Source organism: Rhinoderma darwinii, chromosome 5 (genome assembly GCF_050947455.1).
Source record: "Rhinoderma darwinii isolate aRhiDar2 chromosome 5, aRhiDar2.hap1, whole genome shotgun sequence".
Lineage (NCBI taxonomy): Eukaryota > Metazoa > Chordata > Amphibia > Anura > Rhinodermatidae > Rhinoderma > Rhinoderma darwinii.
Window position 1 is genome coordinate 230916652 of NC_134691.1, and position 18466 is coordinate 230935117.

Below are 18466 nucleotides of genomic sequence, written 5' to 3' on the forward strand. Positions count from 1 at the left end.
CAAGGATGGAGGTTGTAGGAGCAAGGAGAAGTTGTCTGTAAAGTTGGTGGATGCTTATTTTCCATTTTGCAGTCCCTTGTCTCTCTCTTGTGGCCTCCTGGAGGCAACTAGCTGTGTAAAAAAAGACAGCCTGGCGGCCGGCTGTTGCACTGTTGCCCTCTCAGGCAACACTGAGTGACTGACTGAGCCGCACCGTCTTATATAAAGTTCAGACGGAACTTTGCACGTGTCATAGTGGAGCCCTGAGGAGCCAGAGCCAGCTTTCTGACATCATAATGGGGCCTCAGAGATAAAAGCCTGGGCCCAGGCAGTGTTGGTCAGTGCTGCTCAGCAGGCAGCACTGGACTGGACTGGATTACAGCTGATACAAGGTGTGAAGGAACAAGGGGTGGCTGTGGGCATGCACTTGCTGCCGCTGCCAGTGTTTATCTGCATGGCAGCAGGGCATTTGGGCGTTGCCAGGAAGGCGTTTTTATGTAGATTCCTCCTCTTTCAGCACTGCATTGTGGTGCAAGCAAAAGAAGCAAATCCTGTCTGGCTTCCTCTCCGGCCTTTATTCACCTCCCGTGTAGCTGTGAGTGTGTGAGCCTGCAGGGCCCCATGGAATTGCCTAAAAGTAGGCTGAATCGCTGCAAGGGCTGAACAGCAGTATCGGGCAGGCTCGGGCAACGCGCGGCCCGTTCGGGTTATCGCTTCTCGGCCTTTTGGCTAAGATCAAGTGTAGTATCTGTTCTTATCAGTTTAATATCTGATACGTCCCCTATCTGGGGACCATATATTAAATGGATTTTTAGAACAGGGAGATGGAAATAGAGCTTGCTCTGTCCACTCCACGCATTGACCTGGTATTGCAGTATTTCCAGGACCGGTGCACCCTTTCCTTATGTGTTGACTAAAATCAGATTCCAAAAGTGTTTTTTGTGTTTGCCATTGTTTCTGTCTTTCTGAAGGGATCTCCCCTTTTAATCCCATTATTTCAACACCTGTTGGACAATGCATGAGTGATAATGAGCTAATTGATTAAATGCAATTAATGAATACATTGCCACCTCTTGTTTTGTGTCGTCTGTGTGTCTGTGTTTCCGGCATTTCACATTGGAACAGCTCATTCACCTTCCTTGTCTTCTCTCCGCCCTCCCTTTTAGGTAAGTTAAAGAGCTGCACCTGAGCCAGCCACTGATTGATGCAGCACCACAGTCAAATAGTGGAGTGGAGTAGGGGAACAGCAAACAGCCATTAAAGCCGCCCGCCCGCCCGCCCGCCACAATGGACCTACCTGTGTACACTAGATGGATGTGATGGAATGTACTGTCGTCCCTACATTTCAAGAAGGAGTACGAATTGCAGTTGCAACAAAGCCTTGCTTGCCTACAAAGAGAGCAGCAATTTGGATTTGTTACTATGTTACCTAGAAGAATAACAAACTGTGCAAGGATGGAGGTTGTAGGAGCAAGGAGAAGTTGTCTGTAAAGTTGGTGGATGCTTATTTTCCATTTTGCAGTCCCTTGTCTCCCTCTTGTGGCCTCCTGGAGGCAACTAGCTGTGCAAAAAAAGACAGCCTGGCGGCCGGCTGTTGCAGTGTTGCCCTCTCAGGCAACACTGAGTGACTGACTGAGCCGCACCGTCTTATATAAAGTTCAGACGGAACTTTGCACGTGTCATAGTGGAGCCCTGAGGAGCCAGAGCCAGCTTTCTGACATCATAATGGGGCCTCAGAGATAAAAGCCTGGGCCCAGGCAGTGTTGGTCAGTGCTGCTCAGCAGGCAGCACTGGACTGGACTGGATTACAGCTGATACAAGGTGTGAAGGAACAAGGGGTGGCTGTGGGCATGCACTTGCTGCCGCTGCCAGTGTTTATCTGCATGGCAGCAGGGCATTTGGGCGTTGCCAGGAAGGCGTTTTTATGTAGATTCCTCCTCTTTCCGCCCTCCCTTTTAGGTAAGTTAAAGAGCTGCACCTGAGCCAGCCACTGATTGATGCAGCACCACAGTCAAATAGTGGAGTGGAGTAGGGGAACAGCAAACAGCCATTAAAGCCGCCCGCCCGCCCGCCACAATGGACCTACCTGTGTACACTAGATGGATGTGATGGAATGTACTGTCGTCCCTACATTTCAAGAAGGAGTAAGAATTGCAGTTGCAACAAAGCCTTGCTTGCCTACAAAGAGAGCAGCAATTTGGATTTGTTACTATGTTACCTAGAAGAATAACAAACTGTGCAAGGATGGAGGTTGTAGGAGCAAGAAGAAGTTGTCTGTAAAGTTGGTGGATGCTTATTTTCCATTTTGCAGTCCCTTGTCTCCCTCTTGTGGCCTCCTGGAGGCAACTAGCTGTGCAAAAAAAGACAGCCTGGCGGCCGGCTGTTGCAGTGTTGCCCTCTCAGGCAACACTGAGTGACTGACTGAGCCGCACCGTCTTATATAAAGTTCAGACGGAACTTTGCACGTGTCATAGTGGAGCCCTGAGGAGCCAGAGCCAGCTTTCTGACATCATAATGGGGCCTCAGAGATAAAAGCCTGGGCCCAGGCAGTGTTGGTCAGTGCTGCTCAGCAGGCAGCACTGGACTGGACTGGATTACAGCTGATACAAGGTGTGAAGGAACAAGGGGTGGCTGTGGGCATGCACTTGCTGCCGCTGCCAGTGTTTATCTGCATGGCAGCAGGGCATTTGGGCGTTGCCAGGAAGGCGTTTTTATGTAGATTCCTCCTCTTTCAGCACTGCATTGTGGTGCAAGCAAAAGAAGCAAATCCTGTCTGGCTTCCTCTCCGGCCTTTATTCACCTCCCGTGTAGCTGTGAGTGTGTGAGCCTGCAGGGCCCCATGGAATTGCCTAGAAGTAGGCTGAATCGCTGCAAGGGCTGAACAGCAGTATCGGGCAGGCTCGGGCAACGCGCGGCCCGTTCGGGTTATCGCTTCTCGGCCTTTTGGCTAAGACCAAGTGTATTTATACAGGAGGTTTTTAGTCAGAAGGTGCTCAGGTACCCTCTCTCTCGGCCTCGGGGGATCGTCCAGGTTCGCCTGGACTTCACCCCCGTGCTGCTATTTGGGAGAGAGGCTTAGTCCTGAGCAACGAGTTGCGATCCCCCCCAGCCCCTTGGTCTCCGTTAGTCAAGGGGCGCAGCGAAAGCTGCGCGGTTTGACCTGGCCACGCTAATGGCAGGCGAACCCGATGCGGTGCCGGTGTACGCCCGGCTGCGAAACTCTGCTAGAGTCATCTTGGCAGAGGGTGGAGGCGGTCCACGAGGTGTCAAGTTCCTCGTCTACGAAATCCTCGAGAAGTTGCTGGCGGTCCGCAAGCATGAAATTTTGGCGATCCAGGATTACCCAAGGCGTGGAGTTTTTGACGTAACTTTTGTTGGAGAAGGTATCCTCCGTGATGCTATGGACAAAGCTGAGAGGGAAAAAGTTCAACTCACATCTTTGGGAGTCCAGGTAATAGAGCATGCTTTTGAGGTAACCAAACTCGTGGTGATTAAGATGTATTCCCCATATGTGAAGGACCAGGAAGTGGCAGCATTCTTAGCTGCCTACTTCAAGAACATCAAGCTTATGGGGAGAGTTATGAACGAGTGCGGTGTGTGGACCGTCAAGTGGAAGTACTTAGTGACTTTGATAAAGGACCCCTCCACCCAAAATACGAGACTCCCACCGGCTCGTTTTAAAATTGGAACAGTGAATGGCGACCTCTACTTCTCGGGGATGCCAAACTTCTGCAGGGCCTGCGGTACCTATGGGCATACCAGTTACAACTGCGATGTCACCTGCAGAAACTGCGGAAGCAAAGAGCACACAATAAGAGAATGCATAGGAGAAAAAAAATGTAACTTTTGTCAGAAAACTGGTCATCTGTATTTTTCTTGCCCCTATAGGTACCGAGGCGAAGAAGATGAGCAACCCGGAGCGCCCCCACGTGCTCCACCAGCGGACCAAACCCGTCCCCAGGGAGAGGAACAGACCAGCCACACGAAAGAGGAGAGAGGTACCTGGGCTTCAAAGGTGCGAGGGACTGGAGCCAAAACAGGTACCTCGCAGCCAGCAACCTTGGAGGATAAAGGGGAGCCCAGTGCGAAGGAAAAGCGGCAGACTAAGCGGAAGGCGGAAAAGGAGCAGGCCGGAAAAACTGAGGCATCCCAGAAGGCTGGTTGCTCAGGGGGTGCCGGGCCTGCTCCAAGCCCTGGGTCTCTGGCATCCTCGTCGGATGAAGAGGACGAGGTGCCGGTGGGTCCCCGTAAAAAAGGGAGGCAAGCCAGAGTCAGTAGGGGGGAGACAGGGGAGGAGCAGATGGACACAACGGTGAAAAACGATGCGGCTCCTCCTAGAACCCCCTCCTCGCCGCGACTGGTGAGGAGGGCGGGCACTGTTCCCCCCGTGGAAACTGACACCCCACCTTGTGCGCAACCTCCCCCTCCAGAAGGGCCTGCACGGTCCCAGGGGGGAGGTGCGAGCCCCCTAGGGGACCCACCCGACCTAGACGGTCAACCGTTTGAGACCCAGGGAGATCCGAATGAGTTTGGGCTCCCCGTACGCAGAAGTTTGGTTGCTGGCGTTACCCTCAGCGAAGGTAGTTCCTCTCCTTCGTTCTCCCTCCTGACAAATGATTCGGACGGGGGCGGGTATCTGAGCCCAAGTGAGATATTTGGTATTGCTGGTGGAGAAAATGTGTGATTTTAAAATACCGCTACTATTTATTATTTTAAAATCAAATACGCATTCAAAACTCCACAATGTCTGAACTAAAGGGAATATCCCTCAACGTGAGGGGCGCCAAGTCTAAAGTAAGAAGGGTTGCTCTCTTCAATTTTTTATCTTGCCTGGCAGCCTCTGTTTTTTTCCTGCAGGAGTGCGGTATTCCCCATACGATGAAGTACACCAAATATAAAGAAGATTGGAAATATGGTCCATCCGTCTGGTCTGGATCAAACGAGTCCAGATCAGCAGGGGTCGCCATTCTATTTAAGGGAAACGTTTTAATTGATTTTATTCAAGAAATCTTACCAGGACGTATTTTATTGGTTAAGGCTTTTATTGACGGTGTGAAATGGCAGTTTTTAAATTTTTATGGCTCACCTGATAAAAATGAGAGGGCAGAAATGCTAGAAGTTTTACCTCTTTTTATTAACACAACTGAGCCTTTTATCCTCGCAGGTGATTTTAACTGTATCCTGAGAGGGGAACGCCGGCTTACAAGTGCTACAAGCAGAAATTACGATAAGACCTCTGGACTGCTCAAAAATATGGTGAGCGATTTTAATTTAAAAGATGTTTACAAAGAATGTAACAGGAGCAGTCCAGAGGAAGCCGGCGTTACCTGGAGCAACGCCACCTGTAGCTCCAGGATAGATTTTATATTTTGTAATGAGAACTTACTGCCTTTTAAATGTGAAGTTTTAACCAACGTGTTTTCAGATCATAGGCTTTTATCTTTTTATGTGAAGCGTGATCTTAATAATCTTATTTGTAAGAAGTCCTGGAAGATGAATGTTTCCCTTTTAGATGATCCACAGGTTTTAACCGATTTTATTGAATTTTACAAGAAAAGCAGGCGGGTGAGAGATACCAGAGCTCCCATCAGTGCATGGTGGGAGAAGATGAAAAGTAAAATAAAAGATTTTTTTATTAAAAAGAGTGTGGTAAAAGCCAAAATAAAATATGCTGTTTTTAATACACTAAACACCCGTCTGCAGACCCTGTACAAAATGCGAGACAATGAAATAGAAGTGGAAGCCGACATCACCGACCTTAAAAAGGAGATAGCCCAGTGCCTGGAGCAGAAAGGTAAAGAAATAATCTTTCGTTCAAAAATTCAAAACATAGAGGAGAACGAGACCTGCTCCAGGTACTTTTTTAAAAAAATCAACAATAAAAGGGCTGTCATCAAAAATATTGAAGGTGTGTCGGATGTACAGGGTCTTTTAAGTAAAGTTCATGAGTTTTATGCTGACCTTTTTAATGTTAAGACTGTGGATCGTGATTTTATGCGTGACTCACTGAAGGAGATTACCACTGTTTTAGACCCTGTCTCCCAGAATTTTTTATTGCAGGACCTGACGGAGCAGGAGATTTTAGAAACAGTTAAAAGTTTTAAAGCAGGTAAAGTTCCTGGTCCGGACGGTATACCCAGTGAGTTTTATGTAAAATTTTATGATCTTTTAAAAGAAGATTTGTTTTTACTATACGCAGAAGTTTTTAAATCCAAGATGCTGCCTAAGTCCTGGCAGAAGGGTGAGGTCTCCCTATTATACAAGACGGGTGACATCGCAGTTTTAAAGAACTGGAGACCAATAACCCTTCTAAACAGCGACTACAAGATCATGGCTAAATTATGTGCGAACCGGATGAAAGCCATAATACCCCACATAATACATTCCAACCAAGTATGTGGGGTGCCAGGCCGCAGCATCTGGGACAATCTTAACCTTATTAAAGATGTGATTGAGGACACGAGGTCTAGGAAGAATAATTTAGCAATTTTATCAATAGACTTTGAAAAAGCTTTTGACCGTGTCTCTCACTTTTATTTGTTTAAGGTTTTAGAGCGTATGGGTATACCTGAAGGATTTTTATTATCCATCAAAGCCTTTTATAAAAATTGTACAAGTAAGATTTTAGTAAATGGTTTTAAGACACAGGACATATTTTTAAACTCTGGGGTGAAGCAGGGGTGTCCCTTGTCCCCACTGCTTTTTATATGTGCGTTAGAGCCTCTATTATGCGCAATTCGCCGAGACAAGTTGATACGTGGAGTCCCCCTACCAGGGGGAGGCGGCATAGAGGCTAAAGCAGTGGGGTACATGGATGATGTAGCGGTATTATGCAGGGACACCCGGTCGCTTCAGAGAGCCCTCAAGCAGATAGAGTTTTATTGCTGTGCTTCCAGTTTTAAGATAAACTTTAGCAAGAGTAGTATTTTAAGCATAGGAAGCATGGTTTTTAGTGACATACCAGTTCCTGTGTCGGATAATATTAAAATTTTAGGGGTCTCCTTCAGTGAGTACGACAATGGTTTTATCAGTTGGGACATGGTGGCGCAGAAAGTAAACAAGAAGATATGTATGTGGAATATGAGGAAGCTTACTATGGAGGGAAAAATTTTAATTATTAAAATGGTCATTTTACCCCTGCTTTTATATCTGAGTATGGTTTTCCCTCCTCCCACGGTTTTACTGAGAAAAATAACCAAAGCTTGTTTTACTTTCTTTTGGAGTTCCAGAATGGAGAAATTAAAGAGAGGAATCGTGATGAAGTCCAAACCAAAGGGTGGCAAAGACTTTCCAGATTTTAATAGGTTTCTTTTACTAAAATTTTTTAGCTTCTGTTTTAATTCCCTTTTTAAAGAGCACTATTGGTCGTTTTATTTACGTTATAATACAGGGTTTTTTATGCGAAGGTGTGGGTGGTTCCAGATTATTTTAACCTCACCTTATGCTTTTAATTTACCCCCACAATATGTAATTTTAGAAAAAATAGTTGCTTTATTTAAATTAAAAGGGAAGAGTATTAATGATCTTAAAAATAGCAAGAAGCTTTTAATCGACCTAAAAAGAGAGGATGCGGTCAGCAGAATAGACAATTTTAACGAAAAACGCAGTGGTTTTATCTGGAAAATGTCTAACATATTTTATCTCTTTAACACACAGAAGGACCTGGCCTGGAGCTGCATTCATCAATGTCTTCCATGCCGGGCATTCCAATACAGAAGAAGATTCGCGAGGTCTGCCGTCTGCCCGAGGGAAGGCTGCCAGGCTGAGGAGACAGTGCGTCATTTACTTTGGACATGTTACTTTGCACAACATTTTTGGAAAAAGATATTCCCTCTTATGGAAAAGATGGCAGACCTGAAGGACTTATGTTACGATGATATTTTATATGGACAATTTGGATGCCCGACCGCGAATCAGAAGACAATAGCATGGAAGACGATGAATTGCGCTAAAGAAGCTCTTTGGAAGGCCAGGAACATCCTTCTTTTTAAACACGACGTTTTAACAACGGATGATGTTTTAGGTCTTTGTTTTAGTGAGATGTATTTATATTATTTAATTGACAGGAAAGCAAATGCCACCCTTCTAAATAAATGGTTTGTGACTGACTGGAACTCCAATAAATAAAGATTTGCCACCATGTCCCCCTATAAATATTAATGTAATTTGATTTTTACTATTGTAACAATATGAAAATGTTTGATGTAATTGTAGTGTTATCTATTGTAAAATTTTTATTAATAAATCATTGACACCCCCGCGAGGGGGTAGCCAACTGAAAAAAAAATCTGTTCTTATCAGTTTAATATCTGATACGTCCCCTATCTGGGGACCATATATTAAATGGATTTTTAGAACAGGGAGATGGAAATAGAGCTTGCTCTGTCCACTCCACGCATTGACCTGGTATTGCAGTATTTCCAGGACCGGTGCACCCTTTCCTTATGTGTTGACTAAAATCAGATTCCAAAAGTGTTTTTTGTGTTTGCCATTGTTTCTGTCTTTCTGAAGGGATCTCCCCTTTTAATCCCATTATTTCAACACCTGTTGGACAATGCATGAGTGATAATGAGCTAATTGATTAAATGCAATTAATGAATACATTGCCACCTCTTGTTTTGTGTCGTCTGTGTGTCTGTGTTTCCGGCATTTCACATTGGAACAGCTCATTCACCTTCCTTGTCTTCTCTCCGCCCTCCCTTTTAGGTAAGTTAAAGAGCTGCACCTGAGCCAGCCACTGATTGATGCAGCACCACAGTCAAATAGTGGAGTGGAGTAGGGGAACAGCAAACAGCCATTAAAGCCGCCCGCCCGCCCGCCCGCCCGCCCGCCACAATGGACCTACCTGTGTACACTAGATGGATGTGATGGAATGTACTGTCGTCCCTACATTTCAAGAAGGAGTAAGAATTGCAGTTGCAACAAAGCCTTGCTTGCCTACAAAGAGAGCAGCAATTTGGATTTGTTACTATGTTACCTAGAAGAATAACAAACTGTGCAAGGATGGAGGTTGTAGGAGCAAGGAGAAGTTGTCTGTAAAGTTGGTGGATGCTTATTTTCCATTTTGCAGTCCCTTGTCTCCCTCTTGTGGCCTCCTGGAGGCAACTAGCTGTGCAAAAAAAGACAGCCTGGCGGCCGGCTGTTGCAGTGTTGCCCTCTCAGGCAACACTGAGTGACTGACTGAGCCGCACCGTCTTATATAAAGTTCAGACGGAACTTTGCACGTGTCATAGTGGAGCCCTGAGGAGCCAGAGCCAGCTTTCTGACATCATAATGGGGCCTCAGAGATAAAAGCCTGGGCCCAGGCAGTGTTGGTCAGTGCTGCTCAGCAGACAGCACTGGACTGGACTGGATTACAGCTGATACAAGGTGTGAAGGAACAAGGGGTGGCTGTGGGCATGCACTTGCTGCCGCTGCCAGTGTTTATCTGCATGGCAGCAGGGCATTTGGGCGTTGCCAGGAAGGCGTTTTTATGTAGATTCCTCCTCTTTCAGCACTGCATTGTGGTGCAAGCAAAAGAAGCAAATCCTGTCTGGCTTCCTCTCCGGCCTTTATTCACCTCCCGTGTAGCTGTGAGTGTGTGAGCCTGCAGGGCCCCATGGAATTGCCTAGAAGTAGGCTGAATCGCTGCAAGGGCTGAACAGCAGTATCGGGCAGGCTCGGGCAACGCGCGGCCCGTTCGGGTTATCGCTTCTCGGCCTTTTGGCTAAGATCAAGTGTAGTATCTGTTCTTATCAGTTTAATATCTGATACGTCCCCTATCTGGGGACCATATATTAAATGGATTTTTAGAACAGGGAGATGGAAATAGAGCTTGCTCTGTCCACTCCACGCATTGACCTGGTATTGCAGTATTTCCAGGACCGGTGCACCCTTTCCTTATGTGTTGACTACAATCAGATTCCAAAAGTGTTTTTTGTGTTTGCCATTGTTTCTGTCTTTCTGAAGGGATCTCCCCTTTTAATCCCATTATTTCAACACCTGTTGGACAATGCATGAGTGATAATGAGCTAATTGATTAAATGCAATTAATGAATACATTGCCACCTCTTGTTTTGTGTCGTCTGTGTGTCTGTGTTTCCGGCATTTCACATTGGAACAGCTCATTCACCTTCCTTGTCTTCTCTCCGCCCTCCCTTTTAGGTAAGTTAAAGAGCTGCACCTGAGCCAGCCACTGATTGATGCAGCACCACAGTCAAATAGTGGAGTGGAGTAGGGGAACAGCAAACAGCCATTAAAGCCGCCCGCCCGCCCGCCCGCCACAATGGACCTACCTGTGTACACTAGATGGATGTGATGGAATGTACTGTCGTCCCTACATTTCAAGAAGGAGTAAGAATTGCAGTTGCAACAAAGCCTTGCTTGCCTACAAAGAGAGCAGCAATTTGGATTTGTTACTATGTTACCTAGAAGAATAACAAACTGTGCAAGGATGGAGGTTGTAGGAGCAAGGAGAAGTTGTCTGTAAAGTTGGTGGATGCTTATTTTCCATTTTGCAGTCCCTTGTCTCCCTCTTGTGGCCTCCTGGAGGCAACTAGCTGTGCAAAAAAAGACAGCCTGGCGGCCGGCTGTTGCAGTGTTGCCCTCTCAGGCAACACTGAGTGACTGACTGAGCCGCACCGTCTTATATAAAGTTCAGACGGAACTTTGCACGTGTCATAGTGGAGCCCTGAGGAGCCAGAGCCAGCTTTCTGACATCATAATGGGGCCTCAGAGATAAAAGCCTGGGCCCAGGCAGTGTTGGTCAGTGCTGCTCAGCAGGCAGCACTGGACTGGACTGGATTACAGCTGATACAAGGTGTGAAGGAACAAGGGGTGGCTGTGGGCATGCACTTGCTGCCGCTGCCAGTGTTTATCTGCATGGCAGCAGGGCATTTGGGCGTTGCCAGGAAGGCGTTTTTATGTAGATTCCTCCTCTTTCAGCACTGCATTGTGGTGCAAGCAAAAGAAGCAAATCCTGTCTGGCTTCCTCTCCGGCCTTTATTCACCTCCCGTGTAGCTGTGAGTGTGTGAGCCTGCAGGGCCCCATGGAATTGCCTAGAAGTAGGCTGAATCGCTGCAAGGGCTGAACAGCAGTATCGGGCAGGCTCGGGCAACGCGCGGCCCGTTCGGGTTATCGCTTCTCGGCCTTTTGGCTAAGATCAAGTGTAGTATCTGTTCTTATCAGTTTAATATCTGATACGTCCCCTATCTGGGGACCATATATTAAATGGATTTTTAGAACAGGGAGATGGAAATAGAGCTTGCTCTGTCCACTCCACGCATTGACCTGGTATTGCAGTATTTCCAGGACCGGTGCACCCTTTCCTTATGTGTTGACTACAATCAGATTCCAAAAGTGTTTTTTGTGTTTGCCATTGTTTCTGTCTTTCTGAAGGGATCTCCCCTTTTAATCCCATTATTTCAACACCTGTTGGACAATGCATGAGTGATAATGAGCTAATTGATTAAATGCAATTAATGAATACATTGCCACCTCTTGTTTTGTTTCGTCTGTGTGTCTGTGTTTCCGGCATTTCACATTGGAACAGCTCATTCACCTTCCTTGTCTTCTCTCCGCCCTCCCTTTTAGGTAAGTTAAAGAGCTGCACCTGAGCCAGCCACTGATTGATGCAGCACCACAGTCAAATAGTGGAGTGGAGTAGGGGAACAGCAAACAGCCATTAAAGCCGCCCGCCACAATGGACCTACCTGTGTACACTAGATGGATGTGATGGAATGTACTGTCGTCCCTACATTTCAAGAAGGAGTAAGAATTGCAGTTGCAACAAAGCCTTGCTTGCCTACAAAGAGAGCAGCAATTTGGATTTGTTACTATGTTACCTAGAAGAATAACAAACTGTGCAAGGATGGAGGTTGTAGGAGCAAGGAGAAGTTGTCTGTAAAGTTGGTGGATGCTTATTTTCCATTTTGCAGTCCCTTGTCTCCCTCTTGTGGCCTCCTGGAGGCAACTAGCTGTGCAAAAAAAGACAGCCTGGCGGCCGGCTGTTGCAGTGTTGCCCTCTCAGGCAACACTGAGTGACTGACTGAGCCGCACCGTCTTATATAAAGTTCAGACGGAACTTTGCACGTGTCATAGTGGAGCCCTGAGGAGCCAGAGCCAGCTTTCTGACATCATAATGGGGCCTCAGAGATAAAAGCCTGGGCCCAGGCAGTGTTGGTCAGTGCTGCTCAGCAGGCAGCACTGGACTGGACTGGATTACAGCTGATACAAGGTGTGAAGGAACAAGGGGTGGCTGTGGGCATGCACTTGCTGCCGCTGCCAGTGTTTATCTGCATGGCAGCAGGGCATTTGGGCGTTGCCAGGAAGGCGTTTTTATGTAGATTCCTCCTCTTTCAGCACTGCATTGTGGTGCAAGCAAAAGAAGCAAATCCTGTCTGGCTTCCTCTCCGGCCTTTATTCACCTCCCGTGTAGCTGTGAGTGTGTGAGCCTGCAGGGCCCCATGGAATTGCCTAGAAGTAGGCTGAATCGCTGCAAGGGCTGAACAGCAGTATCGGGCAGGCTCGGGCAACGCGCGGCCCGTTCGGGTTATCGCTTCTCGGCCTTTTGGCTAAGATCAAGTGTAGTATCTGTTCTTATCAGTTTAATATCTGATACGTCCCCTATCTGGGGACCATATATTAAATGGATTTTTAGAACAGGGAGATGGAAATAGAGCTTGCTCTGTCCACTCCACGCATTGACCTGGTATTGCAGTATTTCCAGGACCGGTGCACCCTTTCCTTATGTGTTGACTACAATCAGATTCCAAAAGTGTTTTTTGTGTTTGCCATTGTTTCTGTCTTTCTGAAGGGATCTCCCCTTATAATCCCATTATTTCAACACCTGTTGGACAATGCATGAGTGATAATGAGCTAATTGATTAAATGCAATTAATGAATACATTGCCACCTCTTGTTTTGTGTCGTCTGTGTGTCTGTGTTTCCGGCATTTCACATTGGAACAGCTCATTCACCTTCCTTGTCTTCTCTCCGCCCTCCCTTTTAGGTAAGTTAAAGAGCTGCACCTGAGCCAGCCACTGATTGATGCAGCACCACAGTCAAATAGTGGAGTGGAGTAGGGGAACAGCAAACAGCCATTAAAGCCGCCCGCCCGCCCGCCACAATGGACCTACCTGTGTACACTAGATGGATGTGATGGAATGTACTGTCGTCCCTACATTTCAAGAAGGAGTAAGAATTGCAGTTGCAACAAAGCCTTGCTTGCCTACAAAGAGAGCAGCAATTTGGATTTGTTACTATGTTACCTAGAAGAATAACAAACTGTGCAAGGATGGAGGTTGTAGGAGCAAGGAGAAGTTGTCTGTAAAGTTGGTGGATGCTTATTTTCCATTTTGCAGTCCCTTGTCTCCCTCTTGTGGCCTCCTGGAGGCAACTAGCTGTGCAAAAAAAGACAGCCTGGCGGCCGGCTGTTGCAGTGTTGCCCTCTCAGGCAACACTGAGTGACTGACTGAGCCGCACCGTCTTATATAAAGTTTAGACGGAACTTTGCACGTGTCATAGTGGAGCCCTGAGGAGCCAGAGCCAGCTTTCTGACATCATAATGGGGCCTCAGAGATAAAAGCCTGGGCCCAGGCAGTGTTGGTCAGTGCTGCTCAGCAGGCAGCACTGGACTGGACTGGATTACAGCTGATACAAGGTGTGAAGGAACAAGGGGTGGCTGTGGGCATGCACTTGCTGCCGCTGCCAGTGTTTATCTGCATGGCAGCAGGGCATTTGGGCGTTGCCAGGAAGGCATTTTTATGTAGATTCCTCCTCTTTCAGCACTGCATTGTGGTGCAAGCAAAAGAAGCAAATCCTGTCTGGCTTCCTCTCCGGCCTTTATTCACCTCCCGTGTAGCTGTGAGTGTGTGAGCCTGCAGGGCCCCATGGAATTGCCTAGAAGTAGGCTGAATCGCTGCAAGGGCTGAACAGCAGTATCGGGCAGGCTCGGGCAACGCGCGGCCCGTTCGGGTTATCGCTTCTCGGCCTTTTGGCTAAGATCAAGTGTAGTATCTGTTCTTATCAGTTTAATATCTGATACGTCCCCTATCTGGGGACCATATATTAAATGGATTTTTAGAACAGGGAGATGGAAATAGAGCTTGCTCTGTCCACTCCACGCATTGACCTGGTATTGCAGTATTTCCAGAACCGGTGCACCCTTTCCTTATGTGTTGACTAAAATCAGATTCCAAAAGTGTTTTTTGTGTTTGCCATTGTTTCTGTCTTTCTGAAGGGATCTCCCCTTTTAATCCCATTATTTCAACACCTGTTGGACAATGCATGAGTGATAATGAGCTAATTGATTAAATGCAATTAATGAATACATTGCCACCTCTTGTTTTGTGTCGTCTGTGTGTCTGTGTTTCCGGCATTTCACATTGGAACAGCTCATTCACCTTCCTTGTCTTCTCTCCGCCCTCCCTTTTAGGTAAGTTAAAGAGCTGCACCTGAGCCAGCCACTGATTGATGCAGCACCACAGTCAAATAGTGGAGTGGAGTAGGGGAACAGCAAACAGCCATTAAAGCCGCCCGCCCGCCCGCCACAATGGACCTACCTGTGTACACTAGATGGATGTGATGGAATGTACTGTCGTCCCTACATTTCAAGAAGGAGTAAGAATTGCAGTTGCAACAAAGCCTTGCTTGCCTACAAAGAGAGCAGCAATTTGGATTTGTTACTATGTTACCTAGAAGAATAACAAACTGTGCAAGGATGGAGGTTGTAGGAGCAAGGAGAAGTTGTCTGTAAAGTTGGTGGATGCTTATTTTCCATTTTGCAGTCCCTTGTCTCCCTCTTGTGGCCTCCTGGAGGCAACTAGCTGTGCAAAAAAAGACAGCCTGGCGGCCGGCTGTTGCAGTGTTGCCCTCTCAGGCAACACTGAGTGACTGACTGAGCCGCACCGTCTTATATAAAGTTCAGACGGAACTTTGCACGTGTCATAGTGGAGCCCTGAGGAGCCAGAGCCAGCTTTCTGACATCATAATGGGGCCTCAGAGATAAAAGCCTGGGCCCAGGCAGTGTTGGTCAGTGCTGCTCAGCAGGCAGCACTGGACTGGACTGAATTACAGCTGATACAAGGTGTGAAGGAACAAGGGGTGGCTGTGGGCATGCACTTGCTGCCGCTGCCAGTGTTTATCTGCATGGCAGCAGGGCATTTGGGCGTTGCCAGGAAGGCGTTTTTATGTAGATTCCTCCTCTTTCAGCACTGCATTGTGGTGCAAGCAAAAGAAGCAAATCCTGTCTGGCTTCCTCTCCGGCCTTTATTCACCTCCCGTGTAGCTGTGAGTGTGTGAGCCTGCAGGGCCCCATGGAATTGCCTAGAAGTAGGCTGAATCGCTGCAAGGGCTGAACAGCAGTATCGGGCAGGCTCGGGCAACGCGCGGCCCGTTCGGGTTATCGCTTCTCGGCCTTTTGGCTAAGATCAAGTGTAGTATCTGTTCTTATCAGTTTAATATCTGATACGTCCCCTATCTGGGGACCATATATTAAATGGATTTTTAGAACAGGGAGATGGAAATAGAGCTTGCTCTGTCCACTCCACGCATTGACCTGGTATTGCAGTATTTCCAGGACCGGTGCACCCTTTCCTTATGTGTTGACTACAATCAGATTCCAAAAGTGTTTTTTGTGTTTGCCATTGTTTCTGTCTTTCTGAAGGGATCTCCCCTTTTAATCCCATTATTTCAACACCTGTTGGACAATGCATGAGTGATAATGAGCTAATTGATTAAATGCAATTAATGAATACATTGCCACCTCTTGTTTTGTGTCGTCTGTGTGTCTGTGTTTCCGGCATTTCACATTGGAACAGCTCATTCACCTTCCTTGTCTTCTCTCCGCCCTCCCTTTTAGGTAAGTTAAAGAGCTGCACCTGAGCCAGCCACTGATTGATGCAGCACCACAGTCAAATAGTGGAGTGGAGTAGGGGAACAGCAAACAGCCATTAAAGCCGCCCGCCCGCCCGCCACAATGGACCTACCTGTGTACACTAGATGGATGTGATGGAATGTACTGTCGTCCCTACATTTCAAGAAGGAGTAAGAATTGCAGTTGCAACAAAGCCTTGCTTGCCTACAAAGAGAGCAGCAATTTGGATTTGTTACTATGTTACCTAGAAGAATAACAAACTGTGCAAGGATGGAGGTTGTAGGAGCAAGGAGAAGTTGTCTGTAAAGTTGGTGGATGCTTATTTTCCATTTTGCAGTCCCTTGTCTCCCTCTTGTGGCCTCCTGGAGGCAACTAGCTGTGCAAAAAAAGACAGCCTGGCGGCCGGCTGTTGCAGTGTTGCCCTCTCAGGCAACACTGAGTGACTGACTGAGCCGCACCGTCTTATATAAAGTTCAGACGGAACTTTGCACGTGTCATAGTGGAGCCCTGAGGAGCCAGAGCCAGCTTTCTGACATCATAATGGGGCCTCAGAGATAAAAGCCTGGGCCCAGGCAGTGTTGGTCAGTGCTGCTCAGCAGGCAGCACTGGACTGGACTGGATTACAGCTGATACAAGGTGTGAAGGAACAAGGGGTGGCTGTGGGCATGCACTTGCTGCCGCTGCCAGTGTTTATCTGCATGGCAGCAGGGCATTTGGGCGTTGCCAGGAAGGCGTTTTTATGTAGATTCCTCCTCTTTCAGCACTGCATTGTGGTGCAAGCAAAAGAAGCAAATCCTGTCTGGCTTCCTCTCCGGCCTTTATTCACCTCCCGTGTAGCTGTGAGTGTGTGAGCCTGCAGGGCCCCATGGAATTGCCTAGAAGTAGGCTGAATCGCTGCAAGGGCTGAACAGCAGTATCGGGCAGGCTCGGGCAACGCGCGGCCCGTTCGGGTTATCGCTTCTCGGCCTTTTGGCTAAGATCAAGTGTAGTATCTGTTCTTATCAGTTTAATATCTGATACGTCCCCTATCTGGGGACCATATATTAAATGGATTTTTAGAACAGGGAGATGGAAATAGAGCTTGCTCTGTCCACTCCACGCATTGACCTGGTATTGCAGTATTTCCAGGACCGGTGCACCCTTTCCTTATGTGTTGACTACAATCAGATTCCAAAAGTGTTTTTTGTGTTTGCCATTGTTTCTGTCTTTCTGAAGGGATCTCCCCTTATAATCCCATTATTTCAACACCTGTTGGACAATGCATGAGTGATAATGAGCTAATTGATTAAATGCAATTAATGAATACATTGCCACCTCTTGTTTTGTGTCGTCTGTGTGTCTGTGTTTCCGGCATTTCACATTGGAACAGCTCATTCACCTTCCTTGTCTTCTCTCCGCCCTCCCTTTTAGGTAAGTTAAAGAGCTGCACCTGAGCCAGCCACTGATTGATGCAGCACCACAGTCAAATAGTGGAGTGGAGTAGGGGAACAGCAAACAGCCATTAAAGCCGCCCGCCCGCCCGCCACAATGGACCTACCTGTGTACACTAGATGGATGTGATGGAATGTACTGTCGTCCCTACATTTCAAGAAGGAGTAAGAATTGCAGTTGCAACAAAGCCTTGCTTGCCTACAAAGAGAGCAGCAATTTGGATTTGTTACTATGTTACCTAGAAGAATAACAAACTGTGCAAGGATGGAGGTTGTAGGAGCAAGGAGAAGTTGTCTGTAAAGTTGGTGGATGCTTATTTTCCATTTTGCAGTCCCTTGTCTCCCTCTTGTGGCCTCCTGGAGGCAACTAGCTGTGCAAAAAAAGACAGCCTGGCGGCCGGCTGTTGCAGTGTTGCCCTCTCAGGCAACACTGAGTGACTGACTGAGCCGCACCGTCTTATATAAAGTTTAGACGGAACTTTGCACGTGTCATAGTGGAGCCCTGAGGAGCCAGAGCCAGCTTTCTGACATCATAATGGGGCCTCAGAGATAAAAGCCTGGGCCCAGGCAGTGTTGGTCAGTGCTGCTCAGCAGACAGCACTGGACTGGACTGGATTACAGCTGATACAAGGTGTGAAGGAACAAGGGGTGGCTGTGGGCATGCACTTGCTGCCGCTGCCAGTGTTTATCTGCATGGCAGCAGGGCATTTGGGCGTTGCCAGGAAGGCATTTTTATGTAGATTCCTCCTCTTTCAGCACTGCATTGTGGTGCAAGCAAAAGAAGCAAATCCTGTCTGGCTTCCTCTCCGGCCTTTATTCACCTCCCGTGTAGCTGTGAGTGTGTGAGCCTGCAGGGCCCCATGGAATTGCCTAGAAGTAGGCTGAATCGCTGCAAGGGCTGAACAGCAGTATCGGGCAGGCTCGGGCAACGCGCGGCCCGTTCGGGTTATCGCTTCTCGGCCTTTTGGCTAAGATCAAGTGTAGTATCTGTTCTTATCAGTTTAATATCTGATACGTCCCCTATCTGGGGACCATATATTAAATGGATTTTTAGAACAGGGAGATGGAAATAGAGCTTGCTCTGTCCACTCCACGCATTGACCTGGTATTGCAGTATTTCCAGGACCGGTGCACCCTTTCCTTATGTGTTGACTACAATCAGATTCCAAAAGTGTTTTTTGTGTTTGCCATTGTTTCTGTCTT

General features: G+C 47.4%; 9 non-coding genes across 9 annotated transcripts; all 9 read left to right on the forward strand.

Annotated features, from left to right (window-relative positions):
* The first annotated feature begins 688 nt into the window (after positions 1-688).
* On the forward strand, positions 689-879 carry LOC142653148 (U2 spliceosomal RNA). The gene has a single exon (XR_012848088.1). It is a non-coding gene; the product is annotated as a U2 spliceosomal RNA (small nuclear RNA).
* A 7342-nt stretch (positions 880-8221) lies between these two features.
* Positions 8222-8419, forward strand: LOC142654238 (U2 spliceosomal RNA). Its single transcript, XR_012848947.1, has one exon. It is a non-coding gene; the product is annotated as a U2 spliceosomal RNA (small nuclear RNA).
* Positions 8420-9665: 1246 nt separating this feature from the next.
* Positions 9666-9856, forward strand: LOC142653149 (U2 spliceosomal RNA). Its single transcript, XR_012848089.1, has one exon. It is a non-coding gene; the product is annotated as a U2 spliceosomal RNA (small nuclear RNA).
* Positions 9857-11094: 1238 nt separating this feature from the next.
* LOC142653150 (U2 spliceosomal RNA) lies at positions 11095-11285 on the forward strand. Its single transcript, XR_012848090.1, has one exon. It is a non-coding gene; the product is annotated as a U2 spliceosomal RNA (small nuclear RNA).
* Positions 11286-12511: 1226 nt separating this feature from the next.
* Positions 12512-12702, forward strand: LOC142653151 (U2 spliceosomal RNA). The gene has a single exon (XR_012848091.1). It is a non-coding gene; the product is annotated as a U2 spliceosomal RNA (small nuclear RNA).
* Positions 12703-13936: 1234 nt separating this feature from the next.
* Positions 13937-14127, forward strand: LOC142653661 (U2 spliceosomal RNA). Its single transcript, XR_012848585.1, has one exon. It is a non-coding gene; the product is annotated as a U2 spliceosomal RNA (small nuclear RNA).
* A 1234-nt stretch (positions 14128-15361) lies between these two features.
* On the forward strand, positions 15362-15552 carry LOC142653153 (U2 spliceosomal RNA). The gene has a single exon (XR_012848093.1). It is a non-coding gene; the product is annotated as a U2 spliceosomal RNA (small nuclear RNA).
* A 1234-nt stretch (positions 15553-16786) lies between these two features.
* LOC142653154 (U2 spliceosomal RNA) lies at positions 16787-16977 on the forward strand. Its single transcript, XR_012848094.1, has one exon. It is a non-coding gene; the product is annotated as a U2 spliceosomal RNA (small nuclear RNA).
* A 1234-nt stretch (positions 16978-18211) lies between these two features.
* LOC142653155 (U2 spliceosomal RNA) lies at positions 18212-18402 on the forward strand. The gene has a single exon (XR_012848095.1). It is a non-coding gene; the product is annotated as a U2 spliceosomal RNA (small nuclear RNA).
* The last annotated feature ends 64 nt before the right edge of the window (positions 18403-18466 follow it).